The sequence below is a fragment of the Elephantulus edwardii genome, unplaced genomic scaffold, assembly GCF_000299155.1.
Source record: "Elephantulus edwardii isolate Elephantulus edwardi_28Jun2011 unplaced genomic scaffold, EleEdw1.0 scaffold00254, whole genome shotgun sequence".
In the NCBI taxonomy this organism is placed as follows: Eukaryota; Metazoa; Chordata; class Mammalia; order Macroscelidea; family Macroscelididae; genus Elephantulus; species Elephantulus edwardii.
In genome coordinates, this window is record NW_006400004.1 from 1,724,083 (window position 1) to 1,732,692 (window position 8,610).

Genomic DNA, 8,610 nt, shown 5'->3' on the forward strand with positions numbered 1-8,610 from the left:
TAAAGTATTAAAAAAATAAAGGTTAACTTTAAGTGCTAAGACGTGTTTGACCTGAGAATGGCATTTTATATTGCCACATAGATATGCAAAAAAAACCCCAACCAACAATAAATAAGGAAAACCAAGGAAAATCGATGCCTTTTAATTATACTATTGAAAAATAATATGGCCTTATAGATGACTGAATAAATCTATCTTGGAAGGTATTTTATCATTCTTGGGAAAGTAAAAAGGGAAAAGACCCTCAAAGAATGCATTAACACAAAGGCTGCAACAATAGCACAGACAAAGCAACAGTTAAAAGAGTGGCACAGGACTGGGTAATATTTCTGTTCTTTTGTACTTGGGGTTGAAACCTGCTATGAATTGAAACCTTCACAACGGTATCTCACAACAACACACTGTGCTATCCTTATTTCTTTTAAATCTACTGTTTAAATTCAGGTGTATAACACCTCATTGTTTGCTCTAAAGAGTCTTAATACATAAGAACTTACTGATAAACAAACATTTATGGCTGAGTTCATAAGGAAAGAACAGAACCATGACTAGTGAATGTTTCTCCAATTAAAGTCCACGTGGAATAAAAGATTTATTTACTAAAAAACACCATAAAAGAGTGTTGATTTATAAGCTACATGTTATTAAAATTGAACATTAGTCCTAGGAATTATTTTGGTATTTAGACCTACAAAGGACTTCCCCCCCCCCCTCCAGATTGGAGTATCTTATCATTGACATAGCTTAAAATTTCCAGCTAGTGGCTATAACAGCACAGCACAGTAACTTTGCAATCAGCACTATTATTATAAAGTATCCATAGAAAATGCACCCCTTATTGCCTGGACCTGGGCCAAACTGTTTCCAGAAACTCACTTTTGGTGCCCACAAAATATTTGGTTGCATAATTTCTCAGGACAATTACATTATTGGAAGGAAAGAAATAAACTACCCAAAATATAAATGAGATTACTTTTCCCATCAGTGAAATTTGCATTTTTATCATATTTAATTTGACTAAAAAATAACTTTACTATTTTTTCCTTCTGACTTGTAAATTCATATTTTATAACAGTAATAAGTGATATATTACTTGATGAAAATTATTATTTCTAAATTAAAAAAGCTAAGTATTCTTACTGGGAAAATGATGGGAAAATCTCCTTCCATGTGATTTTTCTGCCTCTGAAAACTTGCTGGAGGGTCAACTAGGATTCTATTCTGACTAGAAGTCACACAACAACAGCAACAACAAAAATACATATGCTTAGGGAGCTCTCATAGTCTAGCAGAGAGAAGATGGTGCTGTCAAACCAAAAATACAAAGTTCAAATTCACCAGTTGCTCCATAAGAGAAAGGCAGGCAATCTTCTGTGAGATCTGCAGCCTATGAAAACCTACTGGAGGGTTAGCTACGGGTGGGTTCTGATTGGATGACAATGAATGAATAGTATTCTTAGATTTCTTTACTTGTAAAACACAGGAATATATGGTTATTTTTTTCTTTTTTCCCTTTTTGTTATTAATGATTTTTAATACAACATATATATATTTTACAGCATATACTTTCCATGTAATTTCTCCCCATTCATTCATTGTTGCACATTTTCCTCCCTGCCTACCCACTAGTTCATTTTTCTCTTTGAAAAGAAAAAAAAAATTCTTCATTGTTATGCACTGCCCCCCAAGTCCACAGTCCACTTTACTATGCTTTTCTTTTTCTGTAATCTCGTCATGAATACCTAATCCTATATTCATTTTAAACAGTTCTCCCCAGCATCTGTTTCAATGTAGTACACATTATTTAGCCCCTCTTTTCTTAGCTTCCTCTCAACCCTGATGTCAGTCCCGTTTTACAATAGTGACACTATGCAGTATTTGTCCTTTTGTGACTGAGATATTTCACTCAGCATAATGTCCTCCAAGATCAGCAATTTTGTATAATACTTCATGAGTTCTTTGTTTTTCAATGCAGCGTAGTAGTCCATTATGTGAATATACCACAGTTTCTCTATCCATTTGTTTGTTGATGGGTACTTGGGTTGTTTCCAATTCTTTGCTATTCTGAACAAAGCCACAATAAACTTGATTGTGCATATATCTGCTTGGGTGGCAGTTATGGTTCCTTTAGGGTATAAGGAGTATATGGTTGTTGTTGTTGTTGTTATGTGCCATCGAATCGCGTGCGACTCTTAGCGACCCTGTGTACAAGAGCTCTAAATGCTGTTCTATCCTGTGCCAACCTAGCCATCTCAAATGCACTTATTCCCATCGCTCCAGTCACAGAATCGATCCATCTCACCAAAGGTCTTCCTCTCCTTTGCCGCCCCTCCACTCTGCCAAACATGATGTCCCTCTCCAAGGACAAGTCCCTCCTTGCAACATGCCCAAAATATGTCAGACGAAGCTTCAGAATCCTTGACTCCAGGGAACACTCTGGCTTCACCCTCTCCAGGACAAACCGGTTTGTTCTCCTAGCAGTCCATGGTATATTCAACACTCTTCTCCAGCACCACAGTTCAAAGGTATCAATATTCTTTCTATCATCCCTATTCACTGTCCAACTCTCTGATGCATAGGACATAATTGCGAAGACTATAGCCCGGATCAGGCACACCTTAGTCTCCAGCCTGACATCGTTGCTCTTCAGTATTCTTGAGAGGTCCCTCACAGCCGACTTTCCCCAATGCAATTAGTCTCCTGATTTCCTGGCTACTGTTACCAAGAGTGTTGACTGTGGAGCCAAGTAAATTAAAACTGTTGACTATCTCAATCTCTTCACCATCCATGCTGATACTGCCAATTGGCCCAGTGGTTAGAATCTTTGTTTTCTTTACATTTAGCTTCAGTCCGTATAGGAGGAGGCTGTAGTCCTTGATCTTCTGCAGCAAGCGCCTCAGGTCCTCCTCAGTTTCAGCAATCAGGGTTGTGTCATAAGAACAAGAAGACAAAGATTCTTACCACTGGACCAGATGGCATTACCATGATGGATAGAGAAAATACTGAGGTTGTCAACAGTTGCAGCTTACTTAGCTCCACAATCAACACTCTTGGCACCAGCACTCAGGAAATCAAAAAACAAATTGTATCAGGTAAACCTGCTGTCAGGGACTTTTCCAGAGTTCTGAGAAGCAATGATGTCAGTCTACAGACTATACTATCACTGAATGTATAAAGTTCAATCCCTTGATCTCCAGCCTCATTTCTCTACCAAAGCTCGTAATTTCCAACTACTAGTCCTTTTTCTTTATTTCCATCTTCTTCATTCTAGTCTTCATTCCAACACATTATTATTAATGCATCTTGACTGCATAGTTTGTCAATTTCAGACTGGAAAATTTTGTAGAATTCCTCAATTTCTTCATCTTTGGCTTAGGTATTAGTGAGTATGTTTTAATAACAGTTGTATAAACAGATCATCCTTCTGTGTATCTGCATAGCATTGTATCACAGCTCTCAATTTTTTATTCATTACATCATTACAATGAATGAACATTAAGGAATCAAAGTGAGACCACTAGAATTAGGTTCCTATCCACATTGTCTCTTACTTTTGCCTGACAAAAGTGAAGAAGACTTGAAATATTTGCTCAATAAGATCAAAGACTACTACTACAGCCCTTAATGGATTACATCTCATCTTCTAGAAAACTAAAATCCTCACCACTTGGCCAACAGGCTACACCAATGTAGAAAAAATTTGAAATTATCAATGACTTTATGTTACTTAGTTACTTGATCCTCAGTCAACATCCAGCTGGTAGTGGTAGTAAAAAAAAATCAAAAGAAGGTGTAATAATGAGGAAATCCCCTGTCAAGGACCTCTCTAAGGTGTCAAGGAGCAATGATGTCAGTTTAAAGACTAAATTCTTTAAACCTGATTCTAGTCATGGTCTTTTCAATGCATGCATCTGAAAACTGTACCATGACAAAGACAACAGAACAAAAAAATCTATGCCCTTAGTTGTGATTTAAGAGAAGAGTACTAATTACCCCATGGACTGCAAAAAAACAAGCAAATACATCTTGGAGGCAAGAATGGTGCTTCATCTAACATATTTTAGGTATGTCATTAGGAGTGAACAGTCCTTGGAAAAAGACATCAAGCTTGGAAAAGTGAGTGGTCAGTGAAAGAAAAGACCTTCAAGAAGATGGGTTGGTATCAGTGATGAAGAGGATGGCACAGAATAGGGCAAGGTTCAGATCAGATCAATTGTGCATTGGGTCTCTGTGAGTCTTAATCAATTAGAGGCCCCCTAGCAACAACAACTGCTCCTTACCAGACTTGGGATTTCATTGACTTAAAAAAACCTCTTTATGCCTCAGGTTTTTCATCTCTAAAAGGAGATAAGCATGGTTCCTACTTCAAAAAGCCTTATGAGGATAAAGTGAAAATATAGTATTTTAGCTAAATGTGGTTGAGATTCTCTGATGAGATGAAGCAGAGAGCCACTCTGCATTTCTCTTGTAATAAAGGTGCATTGTAAAGACACTCAAGGGAATAAAAACAGTAAGTGCTGAATAGCTTCCTAAATAGTGTTGCTGATCTTCCCCCACATATGTGGGATTTAGAGGCTTTCCTCAGCGCCATTGTACACATCGGTGATCCTCCACAGACTGTTGTCTAGTATTGCTGTTGTTACTGACTTCTCTTTGCTACCTTTAAAAATTGCACACAAGGTTTTAAATCTAATGTGTAGTTTATAGAATGTACTATTCCAGTAATTTGTAGTGGAATTCTCACAGTAAAACTTTAGTTAAAAAAACTCCTAGCTGACACTCTCCAATTAGGCTTTATGGCACAGAAATCATTAGCCTTTGCCCAGTACTTTCTACTTCCATCCTGATAAGCTTTTTTTTTTCTATACAGAGAAGGATAAAAGGACAATTGATGCCTTTGAGCTGCAGTGTTGGAGAAGAATATTGAATATACCATGGACTGCTAAGAAAATAAACAGGTTCTTCCCAGAGAGGGTTAAACCAGGATGCTCCTTGGAGGCAAGGATTCTTAAACTTCGTCTGACATACTTTGGATATGTTGCAAGGAGAGAAGGACCAGTCGTTTGAGAAAGACGTCATCATTGGGAGGGTTGAGGGACAGTTCAGGGGAGGAAGGCCCTCTATGAAGTGGATGGATTCAGTGGCTGGGGTAATTGAGGGGGTGTCAGAGACAGTGAGGTTGGCACAGGATAGAGCAGGGTTTAGGACTGTTGTGCACAGGGTCGCTATGAGTCACAGGCGACTCAACATCACATAACAACAAGAACAATATACAGAGAATAGAGTACTAAACAGTTGATTTGTATAATGTCATCTTTTCTTATTGTGAAGGGATATTTTTTTAAAGGCACAGCATTTCTTAGGATTCTCCCAGTTATGAACAAGAAACAACCCAACTGAAAGAATTTGGTTATAAAAAGAAATAATTTGGCTTAATGAAAATCTCATAGTGTTGACTGATCCAGAGACTCAATATTGGAAAAAGCATGCCGTTTCTTATAGGCTCTAAACTCTGCCATCTGTAGTATCCTCTTCATCACAAGGCAGGTTCCCATCAGGCTTTCTGTTTCTAAGCCAGTTTCCTTTCCATATCTAATATTGACAACTTGTCATAAAGCCAATTTGTGGCCAACATAATGCTGTCAGGGACCTCTCAAGAGTGCTGAAGACCAAAAATGTCAATCTAGAAAGTAAGGAGGTGTGCCTGATCCAGGTCATAGTCTTCACAATTACTTGTTACACATCAGAGAGCTGGACAATGAATAAAGATAACAGAAGAAGAATCAATACCGAGTTACAGTCTTCTAAAAAAGTATTGAACATACCATGGACTTCCAAGAGAATACAAACAGATCTGTCCTGAGAAGGTAAAATCAAGTTCTCCTTGTTGTTGTTGTTAAGTGATGTTGATTTGAGTAGAACGCATAGCAACCCTATGAACAACAGATCTGAATCCTGTCCTATCCTGTGCCATCTTCACTCTTCCTGACACATTAGAACCCGTTGCAGCAGTCACCATGTAAGTTCACCTGGTCAAAAGTCTTCCTCTCCTTCCCTAATCCAAGCATCATGTCTCTCTCCAAATAATAGCCTCCAGAAAATGTTAGAAATCTAAAATCTTAGAAAAATGTTCAAAGTGTGTGAGGTGAAGCCTCATTCTCTCTGCTTCAGAAGAGCACTTCTGGCTGCACCCTCTCTGACACATATTTGTTTGTTCTTTTGGCAGTCTATTTGGTGTTCAATGCCTTTCTCCAACACCACAGGCCAACGGCATTAACTTTTCTTCTGTCATCCTTATTCATTGTCCAGCTCTTAGATGCAGAGCAAGTGACTGGAATGACCATGACGTGAATCAGATGCACCCTAGGCCTCAAACTGACATCATTGTGCACCTCAATTATTTGGAGAGGTCCCTAACTGCAGACTTTCCTAGTGCAATGTGTTTTAGTAGTGGATTTTAGTAGAGCTCCTAGATATAGGAAGAAGGATTTGCCATCCAATTCTTCAACATTAGGCCTCTGAAAACCCTATGAACAGTAGAGAAACACAGATAGTTATAGTAGTAGTGGTAAAGCCCAGACTGGAAGTCAATCAAAATGAGGAAAAATAATGGCAAACCTCATTTAATAACTGGAACATAGAATATTTGGACCTTGAATGTTGGAAAACTAGAAATTGTGAAAAATGAAATGGAATGCATGAACATTGACATTCTAGGGATTAATGAAATGAGATGGACTAGCTTTGGCCAGTTTGAATCAGATAACCATATAGTATAGTATGCTGGGAATGAAAACCAGAAGAATAGTGTTGCATTCATTGTCAGAAAGTCAATTTAAAATTCTACCCTGAAATAGTATGTTGTAAGAAATAGGATATTATCCACAAGCATGCAAGGAAGGCTCATGAATTCAACTATTTTTCAAATATACACTCCCACATCTAGAGTCAAAGAGGAAGAAATTGAAACTATTTACCAAATGTTGCATTCCAAAATTGACTGAACATGTAATCAGGATGCATTAATGATAATTGATGACTGGAATATAAAAGTTGCAAAGAGTGAAGAAGGAATAGTGGTTGGACTGTACAGGCTTGGAGATAGAAATGAGGCTGGAAATAGAATGATTGAATTTTATATTTTCATCAATTTATTCACTTTAAATACCTTTTTAAGAGACACAAATAGTGATTTTACACATGGACCTCACTTAATGGGCTGGATAGGAATAAAGTTGACTACATCTGTGAAAGAAATCATTGGAGAAGCTCTATATTGGCAGTGAAAACTAGGCCAGGGACAGGCTGTGGGTCAGATAATCAATTATTCATGTGCAAGTTAAAATTGAGTCTAAAGAAAATGAAAATAAGTCCAGTAGAAACAACATATGATTCTTAATCTATTTCATCTAAATTATAAGATAATCTTAAGAATAAGTGTGAAGCACGGAACACAAATGATCAAAGACCAGATGAGTTATGGGACTATATCAAGGATATCATCCATGATGAACACAAAGGTCATTACAAAGACAGAGGAGAAAGAAAACATTGAAACAGATGTCAGAAGAGATTCTAAAAATTACACTAAAATGTTGAGAAGCCAAAACAAAGGGAAAACACGCCAAAATTGTTCCTTAGAGGCAAGAATTTTGAAGCTCTATCTCACATGCTTTGGCCACGTTGCCAAGAGGGACCAGTCCTTGGAGAATGACATCATGCTTGGAAAGATGGAGAGGAAGACCCTGGAGGAAATACATTGACACAGTAACTGGGGCTGGATAGGACATAGGACAGGGTTCAGAGATATTGTGCTTTGGGGGTTCATTATGTGACCTGATGGTGCATAACAACACCAAGTTGCCCTTTCCCCTAGTTTCTTAAAGGGCCATTTGTATATTCTCACATAGTTTTTTAACAGTTATAGTCTTTAAGGAGGATTCCCAGTCATTCTCCCCAGACAGATTCCTGTGATAGAGACTATGTTGTTATTGTGTAATCCAGTCTCTTAATAGTCTTCATTATTCCTTGCTCCTCCCATGTATTCCCGTTCTTAATAAAACAAACAAAAAACACCAAAAACCTTTCATCGTAAGTTAAGTGAAACTCTACAATTTAACAGATTGGTTTTTAGTCAACAAATCATACACATTTCATTTTGTGGCATTGATTGCAAATACCACAATGTCAATCGTATTTTTCCCATTTTCACTCTATGTTCCAATTGTCCATCTATCCTACTTTCTGAACTTCCTCCTTAGACAACTGTTATTACCTTTATCTTGCATTGGGACTACATTTCTCTTTGGTGTTTCTGATTACGTATTCATTTTTGTCTTGAAAATTGAGCTATGGGAGTGATTTCAGTTCCAGGCTTGAAAAGTCATTAAGGTTGTTCCCAAAGGCTCTACCAGATCAATAAGTCTTCTTTATATATATTTACATTTACATTTATAGTTATATTGGTTTTTATTTTAATTTTTATTTATTTTTATATATATACACAATTTATATATAACGGTGTCTCTCTGGAGACTAAGGTGCGCCTGATACAGGCCATGGTTTTTGCAATCACTTGTTATGCATCAGAGAGTTGGACAATGACTAGGG